This window comes from Camelus bactrianus, chromosome X (assembly GCF_048773025.1).
Source record: "Camelus bactrianus isolate YW-2024 breed Bactrian camel chromosome X, ASM4877302v1, whole genome shotgun sequence".
Taxonomy (NCBI): Eukaryota; Metazoa; Chordata; class Mammalia; order Artiodactyla; family Camelidae; genus Camelus; species Camelus bactrianus.
In genome coordinates this window covers 53992313-54012748 of record NC_133575.1, presented here as the reverse complement: position 1 = coordinate 54012748, position 20436 = coordinate 53992313, and the positions used below count along the sequence as shown (strand labels likewise).

Genomic DNA, 20436 nt, shown 5'->3' with positions numbered 1-20436 from the left:
TAAAATGGGGTATATTGACAGATACACTCTATGTAAACAGAAGCTCTGTGGGGTTTTCAGCAACTTCTAAGAGCATAAATATTCCTGCAGCTGTTAACCTTCCTCTCAAGAAGTGAGGAGCAAGCCGTCAAGTCCTGGGTGCCTGTTGCGGCCAAGCTCTGCAGCCCAGGCTGCTCACTGAGGCGCAAGGAGAAAAACTTAAAAACCTACTTCCATGTTGTGTTTCACAGAATCTCAGAATTGAACGTTTTAATATTTAAAGAGGAGTGAGTATTTTTTAATAAATTATTTTATTTTTTTCCACTTTCAGTATTATTAGGTAGAATTATTACAGTTCAACTCCACATACACATATTGCATGTAAATACATGTATAGGGTACACTGCATTTTTTAGTTTACATATATGTAGTAATTATTGTTTCTAAGAACAGATTAGAGCTTTAGATTTTTAAACTTACATAGTTACCAGAGGAATAAAGCCAACTACAAAAGAATAATAAACAGAATATGGTAACCCAATCACAAAGGACAGTCAGATGTGCTTACACATATTCAAGAAATCAAAATAATAATTAGTTCATTGGTGGTCTTATTATTATTATTAAATTTAGATTCCTCATAAATGAAGTCATATGGCATTTTTCTTTCTCTTTCCACCCTACTTCACTTAAAATGACAGTCTTCAGGTCCATCCATGTTGCTGCAAATGGCATCTTTTATGGCTGAGTAGTATTCCATTGTAGATATGTATGACCTCGTCTTTATCCAGTCATGTGCTGATGGACATTGTTTTGTTTCCATGTTTCTTGTTCTATGTCCCTTCTGGCAGCAATTACTGATTTTAAATATTTTCCACCTAAAATCCTTCCTGAAGGAGATGTGGTAACAGGAATCAAAAACAGTTACAGCACAGGGTTGTGTGTGATGGGCCCTAGGGGCTTGGTAGGAAGGTTGGCGGAAAGGATTTCAGATTCTGATCAAACGATTCCTCCTATTGTAGCCCTGCTGACCGCCTCTCTCCCTGCCTGCCCTACAAGTCTGACCAGTCCCTTCTGTGAATCCCACTGTATTGTGCACATATTTTGTCCAATTGGTATCATCCCACAGGGAACTTAGGTGAGGCACCTAAGCTCCTGTGTTGGTTTCTTCCATCAGCCCTTAACTTCCTTGGGAGCCAGGACGGTCTCATTGCCCCAAGGATCCCTAAAGCCTAGAGAGATGCCTGATACAACTGGTACTTAACGAGCACATGGGTCAAATGGAAAAACCTGATCAAAGGAAAGACCCTCATTTTTCAGACATGCCTACTTGAGTACATAGGGTAAAATGACTTGTCTTCTGGGATTTGCTGTCAAATACTTCAACAAAGGACAAGGCAAAGAACAGAGGTCTGAAAAAAGGAAATATGGAAAAGTTTGTGAATTCCTTCATCTAGGTGATGGGCTTATTGTAATATACTTATTGATGTATACGTAAGTTATTTTATAATTTTACTATCATTAGCTGAATAGCGAGTATTAATACGTATTAATTGAAATCCTTAGAGCTGACCAAACTTACCCCACATAAAATCCTTAATGTCCTAGTAGTCTGTCTTATAGAGATCTTTTCCCACAAAGACAGGAAAAAAGGGAAAGACAGATCCCTGCAGTGTTTCCACGTTGTCAAAAGACCAAAGGCCGACACAAAATAAGAGATTCTAAAAAAGATAAAGAGGCTGAAATCAATGTCCCGAAAACCTAGCTAAGCATTCTAAACGGCCCGACTTAACTAACCTCAGCACTGCCGCATCAAGAATGGGGCAAATAGCACCTCGTGGATTTTTTTTAAATAAATAAATAATGATCCAGTTCCTACCACAGGCAATTATGATAAGACTGAGTATAAGTTCTAACACCAAATATTGTACAAATTATAATTTCTACTTGATTCAAACTGCTTCTTCTATAAAATCTGAATCTTTTTATTCTTAAGACAGATTTGTGGCATATGACCTAGTGATAAAATTTTCAAGCCGCTTGTAATCAAAAAGTCCACCAATGTGAGAGTTTATTACATCAACTACTGCTTTTTGGGAAACCCATGTGCCTTGTCACTCTCTTTCATAAGACTTCCTGTGGAAAATTCAATCCCTCATTCAGGAAAAGGCTGAGCAAACGGTCTGATGGAAAATCTTCATACACTGCAACACAAGAAAATGAAAATGACTGTGAGCAGCCCGTGAACCCGGCAGACACACACAGCGCATGGCTGTGTTCCCGCCTCGACATTCTGTAACCAGCAGGGAAAATGTGCTTCTCAAGAAATAGACATAAACACTTTTCAGATCCTGAGCACACAATTTCCCTTTCAGGGTTTAGTGGGCTTCCATTTAATTCTATGAGAAGTGTTTAAAACAACAGAACAACAGCTGAGATAGGGTTTAAAGTAACTTTTATGTATTAGTGAAAATAGAGCCAGCTGATAGTTATCATTTTTACTTTATTTGATCTCACTCTCCTACTTTACCTCCCCAACCTCCTCCACAAAATGATGGTGAACAACCCCTCCTGGGTCAGAAGGCTAAGTAGAAATTACCAATCACATGGAGGTGTGCTTTGTTGTTTTATTTTTCAAAAGAAACATGTTTCATTCATGTGATTTAATAATTAAGATCAAGAAACAAACTCTACTCAATAAATGGTAGCCAACACATGTCGTCATAGCTGCTCATCAGGTTTGGCCCCCCATTACACACATTTACATGGACATCTGCAATGTGCTGTCATGGGACATGGTGAGTGCGGACAGGGTCTCTGCTCTCACAGGGCACACAGCCTGGTGGGGGAGGCGGTGTTCAATCATTACCGTTTTTTTTTATGTACTTACAAATTATGGGAAATGCTATTTAAAAAGAACAAAATGAGTCAATGAAAGTGAAAAATACAAGGACTGTATTTAGGCTGAGGGAAGACAGGGAACCTCTTTGAAGAGCTGACACTCCACTGAGACCCAAAGGACAACTCCGGTGTTGCAGGTGAAGGGCAGGGTCACACTGATAAAGGGCTGATATCCAGAATATACCAAAATCTCTTTAAACTCAACAAGAAGAATGAATAACCTGATTAAAAAATGAGCAAAATGCCTGAACACACACCTCATCCTAGAAGGAATCTAGATGCCAAAGAAGTCTATGGAAACATGCTCCACAGCATCTGTCATCAAGGGGCTGCAGACTGAAACAGCGAGGTACCACTGCACACCTGTCAGAACTGCCAAAAGGCAGAACACTGAAAATACTGAATGCTGGTGAGGATGTGGAGCGACAGGAATTCTCATGCATTGCTGGCGGGAATGTAAAATGGCCCAGATACTTTGGAAGACGGTCTGGCAATTTTTTACAAAACTAAACGTACTCCTACCATATGATCCGGCAACTGTGCTCCTTGGTGTTTACTCGACAAAATGGAAACTTATGTCCACACACAAATCTGCATACAGATGTTAATAGCAGCTTTATTCGTAATCACCAGAACTCAGAAGCAACTAAGCTGTTCTTCAGTAGGTGAAAGGATAAATTGTGGTCCAGCCAGAAAATGGACTATTATTTGGTGTTAAAATGAAATGAGTTATCAAGGCATGGAAAGACATGGAGGAACCTTAAATGCATATTATTAAGTGAAAGAAGCCAATCTGGGAAGGTTCTGCAACTGTCTGATTCCAACTGTATGGTGTTCTGGGAAAGGCAAAACCACAGAGACTAAAAGATCAGTGGCTGTCAGAGGCTAGAGGGGAAGGAGCAGTGAATGAGGTGCAGCACGGTGCGTCTTTTGGGTCACGGAGACAGACTACTCTGTATGATGCTTTGACGGTGGATACATGTCATTTTACATCTGTCCAAACCCACAGAGTGCACACCACCAAGTGTAAATCCTAGTGTCAAGCATGGGATGTGGGTGATGATGACGTGTCAGTGTAGGTTCACCCATTGTCGCAAATGCACGCTCTGGTGCAGGCGTCAATAGTGAGGAGGCTGTGGGGACAAACTGCAGTTCACACACCCAATCCAGCCCAGTCACCGCTGTGAATAAAGCTCTGTGGGTGTGTGGATTGTCCGGCTGCTCTGGCGTCTGAACAGCAGAGCTGAGCAGCTGCACCGGAGATCAGGAGGTTTGCAGACCCTGAAATATTTACTCCCAAGCCCTTGACAGAAAAAATTCTGCTGAGCCCTATTCTGCACGAATCAGAATTCACCCTGATGAGACAGGACAGCAGGGCCCAAACCAGGCGTGGTTAATGGGACTGAAGCAATGGTTTAGTTCCAACACCTTTGCTGAAGTCCTGCAGGTCCAGCGACAGACTGTAGCCAGGAAGCGTCTGCAGAAGGAGTCGGTAGCAGGTCTTCCCGCCAGGCTTCGAGATGCCGGGGGCCGTGCGCTGCATGGGGGCCACCCGCTTGATGAAGGCGGACTTGCAGTGGAAGCCGATCAACTCATAGAGCTCGGAGAGGATGCTGCACTGCTGAATTCTCTCCTCGGAACGCTGAAGCACAGGGAGAAAAGCAACAAGCATCTGAGAGAAACATGTAAGTGAAAAAAGACACGTAAAAAAGGTTTTCCCATAAAAGAGAGACCCGATGACACAGGAAGAGGAAGGCTGACTTCGTGCACTGACGGGACCGGATGCAGAAACGCAGGGAAGCAGCGCTGTGCAGACACTCCAGAACCCCTCCGGGACCCACCTCTCTGCGTTCAGCCTGTCCTTTTACTAGAAAGGCCCGTATTCCCTGAAACGTAGGAATCTGCTACCTACACATGAGATGCAGAGAAGAGAAGGAGCAAAAGGAAGGGAAAGTAAAGGAACAACAGTTCATCTAGACCCTAGGGTTTGGGCGGGACTTTCACCAAACACACAACTTCTCAAAGCACAGAGCACACAGTGAGAGGCTGACAGAGTGACTGCGACTTCTGCTCCTTAAGCACAAGCTTCCTGCCAGCACACTCAGCCTCCCTTACTGAATCATTACAATCATCTCAGAAACTATTACTACCCCGGCTCACAGGCAAGGAAATCTGAAACTCGGGGAGGAATTATCATTCTGGACAAAGTACCACGGCCCAGAAGTGTCAGAGCCTCCAGCAGACCCTGGACTAAAATGCTCCGCTTCACCACGGGCCCTGAGCCTCAGGCTGAGGCCACGTCAGGTCTGCACGGGCCCAGAGCACAAGCCTGTGGGACAGGGAATGGTCCCACTCGATGTGCCAGGCCAAGACCCTCAGGAACTTATGAAACGAAACCAAATCACAAACTCATTTCCAACCCACTGCCCGGTCCGGGAGGACTGCTTGGCACTTCTGCACTGTCACCTGTGCACAGGCTGAGCAAGGGGCCCAGACAGTGACGTGACGTCCCAGTGGAAGTGGCTCGGAGACCACTTCATCACAGGACACACTCTCCCGGCTTCCAACGTTAACTCTCCATTCCATTTCCAACTGGAAAGTAAGTTTAGACTTGTTTTCCTCTCCTAGAAACAAAGAGAGTGGTAACATCAGCAGGAAACTCAAGACAGAGGAAGAGTCTCCTGGCCATCTGGAAGGATAGGCCGAGGAGGGAACAGAGACAGGAATCAGAAAGACCCGTGTTCCAGTCCAAAGTCTGCACGTCGCTCACTTTGACAGCTTCTTTATTAATACAGGTGATAAAATCTAATTATGTTTGTTGGGAAAACTAAATGAAATAACGAATGCCACTAGCATAGGTCTAAAATCCTCCATGAGTGTTCCAGAAATGGACATGATCGTGGTTAGTTACTGTCTGCCAAGTCTTGGGTGCTAAGCCCACATCAGATAGCCAGAGTTGTGCCAGAGAATGCCTCACCAGACAGCAGCCTTCCCCAACTTGGAAACTCACAGTGTCTGAAGAGCAGGCAGTGGTGGATGCTTTGGGACACTCTGGAGGTAGCACTCCAGTGATGACTTTAAAAAGCTGGGGAGAATTCAGGGGACCATACAGTTCAAATACAGAAAACACACTCCATGTCTACCCACATTCATCTCTAGCCATGATATTTCAGAGAGGAAATACATATTCAAACTTACAACAATTTAGCACATAAGTGCATCAAAACAATTTGGAAAGAATGTAACATTCTTTAGATCACAAAGCGGAGATTACAAGGTTTGTACTGAGAGCCCTACTTGTAAAACGTCTGCTAACATAACTGGGTCCACTATCAGTTATCATAATTCGAAGAGAAGGATGGAAAAGAACAAAGCCAGGCTATTATGCTCCGGTCCTTTCTTGGGTTACAATGTCACAGAGGAGACGGACAGGTCAACAAGGAACCACTCAGCCGTGATCACGGAGCCGGGGAACGGGATGGGCAGCAAGATGTATGACGCAGCCGCAGCTGTGACCGTGCTTCTAGTCAGGTACCGAAAGTCACCTCGACAAGGTGTCAAATGCTTGTGCCCACGTCCTCATCACCTGACATGTATTAAAGAGAAATGAAAACTTATAAACGGCCAACACCCTTGGCGGGTACACCGTCCAAAGAGCAAAGTCATAGTTTGACAACTGGCCAACTCGGTTCCCTGGGATTCATTCTTGGAGAACCTTAAAAACCACTTCTCTGTCCTCAAGAAGTGCTGCCTACTTGTCCTATCTTTGGCTCAGGGATGCAGCACGTTCAAGTGGACTTTAATGTCTGCACAGATTTGACTGTCTTTCTCCAGGTTCCCTTGTCCATTCTGAAGAGGCCTGAGCTAAGTCCATCCTCCGTAAGATCAATTCCCTCCAGTGACAACTCATCGAGCCTGCAATTAAAAGCAAACTGAACAGGACTGTCCTCAGCTAAAAATGTCACCCACCCTTCACTGCTCTCTTAATCTCCTCTCCTGGCTAATTGCAACAGACTAACACCTCCCTCCACCCAGCTCCCCAACTATGTCAGTTTGTCTCCCCAATGAGAAAGTAAGGTCCATAAAAGAGGAGACAACTCCACAGTCACATCTGAATTCCTAGCATATAGTAATGTCAATAAATAGAACTATGATTATGGCTTCTCTCCTTTAAAACCTTCCTGGTTATTTAAAAGAGACCTTGGAAGAGAGGTGTTTGGGTCCAGTATCTTCATCCAGAAGACTCTGAAGGCCTTTTTTGGAATGGCTGTCCACTGATTCATTCAAATCACAACTTCTCATTCCGGGAGGAGCTGTGAATTTCTGCCAGGAGTATGTGGTCACTCTCGTGCCAGAACAGCTTTAAAATATATCCGTATTTTGGATTTGATATTTTTCCCCTCTTCCAACAAAATTCACTTTCCTTACTTTCTTGCCTTGAGGAAAGTTTTCTTTTTTTCTTTCTTTCTAATTCACCCTTTAGTAAAGCAGGCTTCTCAGGATGTGCTTGGCCTTACATAGGATCAGCCATCCAACTCCCAGTGTGAGAGGCCAGGGGCTCACCCCCTGCCTTCCTGTCAGGGAAACTGAAACTCAGTTCAGGGGCCAACCGGCACCCCAGGGCTTCAAAGGCTCACGTATCTCCCAGAATCCCTGCTTTCTGGTTTGCCTTGGCTTCTGAGGATTTCCCCTCACTTTCTTGACGATTAGCTGTGCAGCTTGAAAGATGAGGAAGGAAGGTTTTCTTTCTTAATCAGCATTTTTAGGAACTTGTGTAATGAAGGTTTTCTCGAGTTTCTAGAACCCTCCATTGCCGAGAAACAAAACACTAAATATTTTCTAAATTTAGGTATTGTGTGCATTTTTTCTTTTCTTTTCTTTTCTAAACTGCTAACAGACATTTTTAATTAAAAAAATAAGGCCCCAAATAGGATAGAATCTTGAAGGGGCAAACAAAATTAAAGGGCAAAGACAGAAAAATGATAAGAACTCTACAAAGTTAATAAAATACATACACTATGGATCAGATCAGCAATTCTCATTAACAGCTAATTGAAACATGACCATGAGGTAAATCTCTCCTGTCAGGAGATGGCCAACCGAAATTAGAATTAAAACAACAAACTAAAATTCTAAATCTGGCGAGGTATAGAAGGCTACCAGCTAAATGTGTCTTCTTCTGGAAAAGAGGGAGGCTCACCAGCTCTTTACTGTGGAGCCTGAGCCCAGGGGAGGTCGGTGAAGTGAGCTCTGTAAGTACCCAATTAGAAAAGTGAGTGATGAATAAAGAGACGTGAGCTTTGATGACAGAGATGATACTAATATTCACTTGTCCTGTAAAGTAAGTCTTCACGTTCAGGGATCAATACCTCGGCGTCCTCAGGGATTGAGATTATAGGAAAATGCACAGCCTGGGCCCAGACCTCCTCTGCGAGCTCGTGACACTGCACTTAGATATCTCAAGGGCACTTCCATCTCCATCTGCACAGAGCTGACTTCACGGTGCTCCTTCCAATAGCCGTCCTGCCCAGGGCCCCTGGTCTGGGCGCAAGGTCTCCCTGCCTCTCCCAGCTCAGGCCCATCACTCACAGATGTGCCTGGACCACTCCTTCAGGGCCCAGATTTCCTCAGTCACTGAGTCCCACCACCCACTCCTGTCCTACCAGGTATTCACTGGCACTCATTCAGCACTGACTCTGTGCTGGGGACCACGCTGCACACTGTGCACACGTTATCTCACTGGATCTCCGCAACAGACCTGGGATGTGGGTACATCACTGCTTCAATCGATTTGATAAATTGTTTCACTTCCTTGAGTGCGTCATCCAAAGTGAGACAGCTACTGAGCCACAAAATTGGGACTGAAAACAACTTGAAAATTGAACACTGCTACACCTCGCAGCCACCCTACTCTGACTCATCACATCACCTCCTGCTGAGCCTACTAAATGTTTGCAAGCATTCTACAAGCACAAAAGTGAACTACGAGAGCACCCTACTCCCCTACTTAAAATCTGTCAATGACGGTCCAGTGCCCTTAAGAGAAAGCCCCACCGGGCCTGAGCCCAGCCCAACGGCCGGGCATCAGCGTTCCTTGTGCGGCGGCGTCTCCTCACTCACCACTCAGCACTAAACGTGCCTTGTCCAGGACAAGGATGCTGACTCCGTACAACCCGGGGCTCGTCTCACTCGAGCAATGATCACCCTCTTCATTGGTCACCCTCTTCATTGCTGACTCTTATAAAAATGTTTTCTCAGGATGAATCAGTATCTTTTTCCTTACAACTTCCAGTCATTGATAATGAGCTGCCCCCAAAAGGGAGAAGACTTAATCCTCAGTCTCCTTATCTGTAAAGTGGGAATAACAAGGAAATATGTGAGGTTTTAAGAGAAATAATATTCATGTGAGGCTGAGGGACAATTCCCAACATACAGTAAGCACTCAATATGTGCTTACTTAATATTAATAAGAATAGATTCCATTCCAGCAACCTTAAATCAATGTTTTATGGCTTTGTCCAACAGATTACAGACAAACTGTTGGACGAACCCCTTTGAGCAGATCAGCACTAGCGTACAGGGAGAGGTAAGCACTGAATCCAGTTACAGCTGCAGCCAACCAGCACTACGGGGCGGGGGCAGTTTGCTCAAACTCTTACATGTTGCTTGAGCATTTAGTTGTAGTTATTGAATAAAGACAGTTGTTCTTTAGTCAAAGCTCCTGAAACATAAATCTTCAAAGATTGATGCAAATTAGGTTTCAAGTATAACACTCTCACTAGAAATTATTTGAAAATGATAGTCTTAGCTCCTCTGCACATCAAAAGGGCATGTTCTTAATGTACCTGACTATATACACTGAAAGGATTGTTTAAAGAAATTAACATGAAGCCATCCTGAATAAACTTTCAGTATCATCTGCACTGTGCCCCACCCAAGGGTCTCATTTCTCACTTCCACATAGGTGTTCAGGTAGCTTAACCTGGGCCTTGGTTTCTTATAACACGGGGGAGGGAAGAGTTGTGGATAGATTTATGTAGCAAATATATACCTAGTGTATTTGCTGTTTAGGAATCCTAGAAATTATCAAATTGATATATAGTCCCACCCTTAAGAAGCTCAGACTTTCCATTTACAACAGCATTAAAAATAAAATGAGAGATACATTTAACAAAAATTTACAAGATTTGTACACTGAAAATTTTGAAGTATCACCAAAAAAATTTAAAAGATCTACATATATGGAAGACATCCCAATTTCATGGAATGGTAGACAATATTGTTAAAAATGTCAAGACTCCCCAAAGTGATCTAAAAATTCAATGGAATCCCTCTCAAAATTCCAGCTGACTTCTTTGGAAAAATTGAAAAACTGATCCCAAAATTCATATGGAAATGCAAGGGACCCAGGTCAACCAAAACAATCTTGAAAAAGAAGAGCAAAGTTGGAGGACTCACTTCAAAGTTTACTACAAATCTATAGTACTCATGTCATTATGGTACTGGCATAAGTTTGGATACATAAATCTATGAGACACAATAAAAAATCCAGGGGGGTGGGGACTTACATTTACAGTCAGTTTTCCACAGGTGTGCCATCAACACTCCACTGAAAGAATAGTGTATTCAAAAAATGGTGCAGAGACACCTCGGTATCTGCAGGCAAAAGAATGAATCTGGAATCTGGAACCTCCTATTGTATATAACAAATTAAAATTAATTCAAAATGGATCACAGACAGGAACGTATAAACTAAATCTATAAACTTTCTAAAAGAAGACATTGTATAAATCTTTGTGGTCCTAGGATAGGCTATGGTTTCCTAGATACAATACCAAGAGCACAAGTGATAAAAAAAAAAGAAAAAAGGTAAACTGGACTTCATCAAAATTAAAACCATTTGATACAAATGATATCATCAAGAAAGTGAAATGAAAGGGGAAGGGGATAGCTCAAGTGATAGAGTGTGTGCTTGGCAAAAAATAAAATAAAATAAAATAAATGAATAAATCTAATTATCTCCCCTATAAAGAAATTGTTTTAATGTTTAAAAAAAGTAAAGTGAAACGACAATCTGAAGAAGAGGAGAAAAATTTTGCAAAGCATATATCTAATAACAGACTAGTATCCAGGATATAAAACAAATGCTTACAACTGACCAATACAAAGAAAATCGACCCAATTTTTAAATTTGCAAAGGATTTAAATAGATACACAATTAGCCAATAAGCATATGAAAAGATGCTCAGCATCACTAGCCAAATCAAAATCAAAATGAGATCTCATTTTACACCCACTAGGATGCTTATAATCAAAACATGGACAATAACAACTGTCGGTCAAGAGGCAGAGTAAAGGGAACCCTCAATACGCAGCCGTTGGAAAGAGGCAATGGTGTAGCTTCTTTGGAAAAGTCTCGTGTTTCCTCAAAAGGTTAGAGTTATCATATAGCTCAGCAATTCTCGTACATATAGTGTCATCCCTCAGTATCCTCGGGGGGTTGGTTTCAGGAAACCCCCACCCTGCATTCCATAATCCAAGGATGTTCGAGTCCCTTTACAATCAGCCATCTGGATCCATGAAGTGGAAACTACACATATGGCGGGCCAAATGTACAGCCAACAGAATGAAAACATATTCTCACAAAAATTTGCACATCAATTTTCATAGCCGTGTCATTCAGAGAAGCCAAAAGTTACAAACAATATCCATCCATCAATGAATGGATAAACAAAATTATCAAGAATAGTCCCACAAACTTTTGGTCATTGAAGCTTTGACAAAGGAGGTGAGAACATACAATGGAGTAAAGACAGCCTCTTCAGCAAATGCTGTAGGGAAAACTGGACAGCTGCATGTAAATCAATGAAGTTAGACTACTCCCTCACAGCATACACAAAAATAAAGTAAAAATGGCTTAAAGTCTTAAACATGTAGACAAGACACTATAAACCTCTTAGAAGAAAACAAGGGCAAAACATCTGACATACATCTCAGCAATGTTCTCCTACTCAAGCAATAGAAATACAAGCAAAAATATACAAGTGGGATCTAATTAAACTTACAAGCTTTTGCACAGCAATGGAAACAATAAGCAAAACAAAAAGACAACTTATGCAAAGGGAGAAAATATTTGCAATAAATGAGACTGACAAGGGCTTCATTCCCAGAATATATAAACAGCTTTTACACTTGATAAGAAAGAAAAACAAACAATTCAATCCAAAAATGGACAGAAGACCTAAACAAACATTTCTCCAATGAAAACCTACAAATGGCCAATAGGCACATGAAAAAATGCTCAATATCATTATCAGAGAAATGCAAATAAAACTACAATCAAGTATCACCTCACACCAGTCAGAATAGCCATCATTCAGAAGTTCACAAACAATAAATGCTGGAGAGGCTGTGGAGAAAATGGAACCCTCCTACACTGTGCTGGGAATGCAGTTTGGTGGAGCCATTGTGGAAAACAGTATGGAGATTCCCCAAAAGACAAAAAACTGACTTCCCATATGACACAGCAATCGCACTCCTGGGCATATATCCAGAAGGAACCCAAATTCAAAACGACACCTGCACCCCAATGTTCACAGCAGCACTATTTACAATAGCAAGACATATAAACAACCTAAATATCCACTGACAGATGACTGGATAAAGCGGTTGTAGTATATTTATACCATAGACTACTACTCAGACATAAAAATTAATAAAATAATGCCATTTGCAGCAACATGAATTTATCTGGAGAATGTCATTCTAAGAGATGTAAGCCAGAAAGAGAAAGAAAAATACCATATGAGATCGCTCATATGTGGAATCTAAAACAAAACAAACAAAACAAAACAAAAAAGACAAACATCTACAGAACAGAAACAGGCACATAGACATAGAAAGCAGACTATGGTTACCAGAGGGGAGAGGGTGTGGGAAGGGATAAATTGGGAGTTCAAGATTTGCAGACACTGAGAATGTATAGAATAAACAGCAAGTTTAAACTGTATAGTACAGGGAAATATATTTAATATCTTATAGTAACTTATGTTGAAAAAGAATATGAAAATGAATATATGTATTTTCCTATATAACAGAAGGGTTGTGCTGTAAACAAGAAACTGATGCAACATTATAAACTGACTAGACTTTTTGAAACTATTTTAAAATAGATCAAAAACAAAAAAAAATAAAAAAGATATTATTATACCAAAAGAATAAATTACAGTTTCAGGCTACAACATGGATGAAACTTGAAACAGTATGCTAAAATAAGCCAGACATAAAAGAACAAATACTGCCCTTTTAGGTGAAGCGTATTTAAGTGTTCATTGTACTATTCCTGTAAATTTTCCAGAAGTTTGAAGTCTATCAAAATAAAAATAAAGTGTATTATTCATTAAAAACATAAAACGATTCCTCACAGGAGGGCTTTAAATATTAAATGAAGAAATGAATGTAAAGATCCTGGAACAACACTTTGCATGTCCACAGTCACTGCTGTCACTGCCACCCAGAGGGTGGTGCCAGTGCTGATGAGAGCTGCCTCCACTCGCTCCCCTGCAGACAGGAGTGAGGGTCTGGGATCTGACAGGCAGGGTGACCGTGAACCTGCGTCAGGCACAGTCAAATCCTGGACTCTGCGTTAACCAACTTTCTTATACAAACTGCTACATGTAACGTAAACACGCTACAGGGATGTATCTTACAACACAGGGAATACAGCCAATGGTTTACAATAACTATAAGTGGAGCAACTATTGTACATCTGAAACTTATATCATATTGTAAATCAGCTATACATTTATAAAAAATAATTTAAAAATGTTATCACTTTAGTATTCAATTCAGTTTTTAAGTAACTACTAAACAGCTTAGAATGTATAAAAGCATTTAAGTGTGAGAAGTTGGTTTACATTTTCATTTACTTTCAGCCACCTGCTAAAAGAGAAATTAAACAATTTTTTAAACACAGCTTAACAACAACAACAACAAAAAGACAAAAGTGAGAGTGAAGAGAAAATGGAGATTCAATACTTAAATGAAATCAGGGGGAGGTAAAGTCATAAAAATGGATGCCATGAAGTCAGGGTAAGTGTTAAAGGCCGACTAGAAATTCAGCTGTAAGATTCTTGGCAGCTAAAGCAAAAAGAAAAAGATGATGTGGTGGGTGGTAGAGCTCAGTGGTAGAGCGTGTGCTTAGCGTGCACGGGGTCCTGAGTTCATGCCCCAGGGCCTCCACTAACAGATAATACACCTAATTACCTACGCCCCAAAAAGAGCCCCAAAGGAAAGGAAAAGAGAAATTTCTTTCCTAAAAAAACCTGATTTAGATTTTATTTTAATTTATTATAAATTTAGATTAAATACTGAAAAAAAAAATAGAAAAAGATGAGTGACACAAGCGATAATGCCCGTGAGATAAATCTGCGGTGGCTGCTGGCTGGTCCCCACATCCCACGTGCGAAAATCTGAAACATCCTTCTCACCACTCAGAGTCATCCTCAGCCCACCCCACCCCTCCCCCTGTTAAAAGCAGGAGCACAGGCAGGGACCGGCCTTTGCTCTCTCTGTGTCATCACAGTGAGACAGGATGGAAGGGGGCAGAGCACAGCCATTCAAGGAAGGCCACAGCAATTAACATCAAAATGGTGAAGGATTCAACCCCCAATAGGCCTTGAGGCTCAGGATGAAGAGATTTAACTTCTAGCAGATCTTGAGCTTCATTATACACCCATTGTAATAGTAACATGGTGAATAACACGCCTCCAGCATCATGGCAGTCCCAAGGCTAGCCACAAAAGGTCAAAGGGTGGGAAATGGCCAAATCCCTGGGAATTCCATCCCCTTGCCCTTAGGCTGGTCGTTCTACTTATTAGCATATGAAACCACCAAGCCCATGAAAACCAGCAACACAGCGCCAACTCGCGGTCACCACTCTCTCCCTCTTCGGAGAAGGCCCACACTCTTGTCTGTGGAGTGTGTACCTACTTTTAATCTGAGCACCCAACCCCCACAACTCGTGGCCTTTCTCTTGCCTTTCAATGTATCTCTCTGAATAAATCTACCTTGACTCAACAGTGGCTTGCTCTTGAATACTTTCCAGCACGAAGCCTAGGACCCACATCTGGCAGGGCACATCCCAGTGGCTCAACCAAAGCCTGGGACACAGCCCTTCTCATGCCCCACGTTTTTTTTTCTTGTATCAACAGGACTGGTTTGTGAAGGGAGCTCTGAGGCCCCAGCTAAGGGACAGAAGCAGCCACCAGGACTCGAATTGGAGGGCAGCCCTTCCCCCAGTAGGGGCCCTGGAGTCAGCCTGGTTCTCTGTGGTTCCCTGTTGTGCTGACTCCCCAGCCAGAGAGCGTTCTCCCTAGGCCTGTCTCCACAAAACCCTTCTCTCCAAAATACAAGCACATCATGTCACAGTCCTCTTGTTCAACCAGGAAATGTTCAGCCCACGTTTTCCTTCCCAAGTAAAGAACCTAACTGTCCTCCATCCCATCCCACCACTTCTTTCTTTGTGAGAACTCTGTACTCCCAACACACCATCCTGAATGCAGGTGCCTTGCTGGCTGGGACCGAGATGTTTCAGTCTCACACAGCCTGCTTCCATTCACTTTCCCCTTGCTACCTTAAAAAAGCCTTTCCTGAGTATCCTACCCCTCTGATTCTGAACTTCACAAAGTGCTGTGGTTACAGTCTCTATGTGCATACATCCCAGGTTTTGGCTAGGTTTCCTTCGCAAGATCATCATTAAGGAGCTGCATCAAAAAGTTTAAAGAGGTTATTCTTACATCTGAGTGGAGGAGCCTGCATAAAATTTAAATGGCTTTGAAGAGATAGTTAACAAGGGACAGAGAGGTCGCAGGTCATAGTCAACAGTGTCATGAGGCAAAATGTTCTTCAAAGGCTCAGAGTGGCTTCTGAACACGGAGTTGGCAGGGAGGAGGTGCCAGGCAGTGAGTGGGGTGGGTGACACAGGGTACGCTCCCCCAGCGGGGGAAGAATTGGATTTTGTTCTATTTTTCTAAACAATTTCTTACTACATTTTTCTCTTATCGTCACATACAATTTCCTATGAATTAAGAAAATCAATGTCAGTCATTTGGGCCACTTGGGAGAAGCTACATGATGCCATTCACAGGGCTGGGACATGACAGCCACCCCAGTCTTGGTTGAAAGACCAGTCGGGGTATTTCCAAGGTAATCACGGGCATGCAGCAAACTCCCCATCTTCAATGACCTCATCTCAAAGGTGGGGCCAATAAAACTACCAAGCAAAGTGCGTGATGATTATGGCCGACATCTGTTTACTAGGTAAGTGCCCGTGACAGCTGCCGCTTAATGGGGAATGAGTATGATCAATGAGGCCCAGTCTACATGGTCACACGCGCCCTGCCTTCCTGCCTTGGTGCAGCAGCAGAGCTTGTTTAGCTGAGATGGACGCCCCCAGAGCAGCCCCGACGGGAAAGCTCCCAGCTCTGCACGGCGAGGCGAGTTCCTTTCCTTCTGAGAGCTGATCACTGTTTGCAGTCGTCTGTTTTTATTTTTATCCATTTTGTAACTGCCTCTCCTCCGGAGTTTTGCTCAAGCAGCACAGGGCCAGGTGTCTCTTGCTTCCTGCTGGGTATTCTGGGCTGGGTGACAGCCAACTCCACGTCTGGCTCTGGTGCTGAACGGAGAGGGCAGAAGTCCCAGGGGCCCATGCTGAACCGAGGCCCCTGCACCCAAAATTTTGGTCTGGCTTTGGGCAAATTACAGTCTTCTTTACCCTGAGATTCCTCATCTGTCCATGAAAATAACTGCCCACGACACACAGAGTTACAAGGATTAAAGGAAATCACCAAATTCACAACCTATTCAAGGGGCTACCAGTGCGTCCTCAACAGACTCATGCTGCCTTTACGGCTCTGACACACACCAAGCGGGGCGGCTGCACACAGTGAACACTGCTAAGTGCCAGTGTGTTAAGAGCTTCATGTGTGCTATAATACTCTTTACAACTTACAACAATCCCAGGAAGAAACGAATATTATCATGCCCATTTCACAGATTCACCAACAGTTTAAGAGAGGTTACATTCTAATCCAAGACCCTATGGTGAGGAAATGGCGATTTAAACCTGAATCTGGGCCCAGGCCTGGGCTCCATCTCTCTCCCATCCACCTGACCACTTGCCTATGAAATCCACCTGTCCAATACACAAGTTTGCAGCCGGCCAGCTCTTAAATGCAATGTGTGCCACCATTTGTCAATGTTTGTTAATTACCATAAACTGTTCTCAGAAACCACTACAGAAAAGAAAGGTGGACTCACGTCCCTGCCCACAAAGAAGAGGAATTCTGCCTTGCCTTCACCTGTAATGTGCAGAAACCCTTCCCTACACCACCAAATCCTTTTGTATGCTTCCTCCATGTTTATGTTTGCACACGGCTTATTAAAGTAGAAGGCACCTGTGGTAATTCCATCTCGGGTGCTTTCCAAGTTTCCAGATATCCATAATCAGTCTGTGAACGAAAATACTACAATGTGAATGAAAATACTGCAACCATGTCAGTAAACAAAGCATGCTGAAACCAAGTCATCAGCGGCTGCCTCCAACCCCCAGCAAGGACAGGCCTGCAGCCCAGCCTCTGCAGCCACTCACAATGGTGCCCTCTGAGCAGACTCAGAATAAGAAAGAACAGGATACTTGCCCTAGATAGCTAGGTGCTTGTCTAAAGAATGTATTCAGTGAGTCCAAATGTTTGCTTCCTCCCATAAATAGAAAAGCACTAAATTCTTGAACTTGAGATACCTGGCTTTCTTTAGATAACAAGCGATCTTTTATTGTTCCAACTACCTGGTCTTTGTTGTAAAGCTCCTGTATATCCTAACTCCTCCCCTACCTCTTGGGAGCAGTCCCTCAGAGTGATCTGAGAGGCTGTCATACCGGCTCGAGACCTCCCGCCAAATAAAACATAACTCTTAACTTTTAGGCTCAACGTTTATATCAATCAAGTCTCTGAATAGACACAACTCATCAATTCTTTAATGGAACACACTGGATCAGGAACCAGAAGCATGTTCTAGTCCCGAAAACTACGGGTTCCTCTTTCTTCCTGTCATTATACAATCCCACCAGAACTCATTATTTTGCTGTCTGCTCACTTGGCAACCAAACTCCGAGAAGAGTCAACTCAACAGAGCACCATGCTGGGGAGAACCCCCCGCAGCAGCACAGCGGGCTGCCTGCCCTCCCGCACGCTCTGCTGACCCCTAGTGTCCTCCGTGGAGACCAGGCCAACAGAGTTGTTCCCAACATCTGCAAAGTCCCACACATTAAATAAAAGCATTTTATTTTATATGATATGTTACGTATATACCCATCTCTGAAAACAGCTTTGCCAGATGCCCAAATCTTCAATATTAATCTGCAAAGGCAAATCCGGTCCCCAAGGGAAAACAAGTCTTAAGACGATGCTAAGGCCTCCAAAGTCCTCTCCAGGACGGTCAACCAAACTGCCTGCAGGTCTGCAGCTGCAGGCGGCTACATGTCTGCTTTTAAAGCAACCCCTTCCTGCCCTCGGGCGCTACAATGTCCCTCTACGCCCTCCCATGTCAGGATAAGAGCAGCCGCTGCAGAACCTTGCAGGGCAGCACTGACAGGACTGGACAAAGAGGATGAGAGCTAAACTAAGCCTTGTCACTGTCAATTTACAGATGAAGATATATATAGAGAGAGGTGGGGTGATCTTGCTCAAAGTCACACAGCTAATAAGTGGCAAAGTGTATAACTCTGCTCCTCCCGCCGGCGTGACGCCACACCTGGGATGCCCACAGGGTTCTCTCGTGCCTCCTTGACCAGTCCTTTACTGTCTCTCATAACCCACCACAGGGTCTGACCCTAGCCTGCATTTTCAGCATCTTTTCCCTCCAGTCTCTCAGGAACAAGGCTGCTCTGGCCACTCTATGACTTCCGGCTTCCCAAAACCGCCGTGCTCAGGCTGGTGTTGCCTGTGCATCCGGCCCCCTGCTCAGCGGCACTTCCTACCCTGCAGGAGGACGATTCCACTCTCCACAGGGACACTCCCTCAGGGGAGCCCTCTCCTGGCCCTCGACACGGCAGGTGTCCCAGGCCACATCCCTAGCTGCCCCATTAGGACTGGGGGTGCCCAGGTCTGCTAGTCAGACCAGCAGCCTCAGAGCCAGGGATTATACACGGGTCACCCTGCAAACCTACTGCCCGCCTCACAGCCCCCAGCCAGCAGGTCACCTGGAAGTCACAGCAAGTGCCCCACCTCATCCAGAAGTCTCTTCATTTGCCAGCATCGCTGATGACTGTTTTCCAACCTTTGGTCAGTTTCACACAAAACAGCAGCTTCCACTGTGAAGCGGGGGGTTTTCACTTCTGCTCCCCATCCTTACTGGAAACGTCAAGGGAAACCAAAAGGCCTTTCCTCAACCCTTTTCTGATGACACCTTCCCACCCACAATACTCACATGCTCAAGAGCTTTGGGTCCACGTGATTTTGTTTCCCTTACGCTAAGTGGCTTAAAACACTGCAGGATTCTTTCTGTTTTGAGGGTATTTGTACTCAGTTCATCGGCTTTAATCTGTTTTTGTCTCTCGCTTCAGTATCCCTAGCAGTTGCCTCTTCTTACTCCCTACAGCAGCCTCCCTCCCAACATCTAGTCTAGGAAATCAGCTGTGATGAGGGGCCCGGGCGCAGTCACAGAAGATGGAACTAAGGCACAGAGAGGCTACATAATTTGCCCAAGAAGATCAGCTTCAACCCCCAACAGTGTGTGCCACTTCCCTCTGTTTAACTCTTATGCTAAGCAAGCTAACTTTTTGTAGATTATGGTTATAAACAGATGAGGTATCAAAATACATACAAGGACACACCTCAACTTTAAGATGTTCATTAACTCCACTATTTTGTTTCTATTTATTTTATTTCTATTAAAAAAATTTAAGAACCTCTGCACTCAATATAGCAAAATGTTACTCGCTTTTAAATCCAGAATATAGAGGTGTTAAGTGTGTCATTACTCATCCTTATTTGTATGTTCACAAGACAAAATGATTTGAAAGTCTCTCTCCCCTCCCCCTACTCATTACTGGCTCTCACCAGAGCTCCCAGACCACACATCTAACAGCCTTTCACTTACCCACAGCTGAACTCATCAGTTTTCCCCCAGAACTCCCTCTGCAGCTTTCCCTCCTCAGAGCACAGCAGGACCATCATTTACCTCATTAATCCACCCAGAAACCTGGGCCTTACTCCATCCTACCTTCACAGACAGCATTCATCCTTTCTTTTTACCATCTAAACATACCTTCAATCTGTTCACTTTTACCCACTGACCATCCCACCGCTCAAGTGGAAGCCAACAACACTGCCCACCTGGACTCACGAGTCTCCCAAGTGGCCCCACAGCCACTCTCCCCTACTTGAGACAAATGGGATTGTGTCACTTCCGTGCTTTTAGGACTCTTTTCAAACCCACTTTTCTTAGAAGAAACTCCAAGTTCTTCACCTGGTGAATGTCTTTGCCATGAAAATGTCA

The 20436-nt window shown here is 43.6% G+C and overlaps 1 protein-coding gene across 45 annotated transcripts in view; it reads right to left on the bottom strand.

The window, feature by feature from the left end:
* Positions 1–271: 271 nt before the first annotated feature.
* The window catches only part of LOC123615475 (uncharacterized), a 166525-nt gene continuing 146360 nt past the window's right edge, over positions 272–20436 (bottom strand). For 32 of the 45 annotated variants that reach the window (XM_074358776.1, XM_074358777.1, XM_074358739.1 and 29 more), the window contains 4 exons: positions 10449–10573; positions 9001–9228; positions 4309–4522; positions 272–2183 (listed from right to left, as the gene is read on the bottom strand). The gene's annotated coding sequence lies outside the window, so the exon portion shown is untranslated. Of the gene's footprint in view, positions 2184–3137; positions 4523–9000; positions 9229–10448; positions 10574–17336; positions 17391–19163; positions 19290–20436 lie in introns of all 45 variants that reach the window. The other 13 variants (XM_074358755.1, XM_074358760.1, XM_074358762.1 and 10 more) reach the window with 8 other exon arrangements.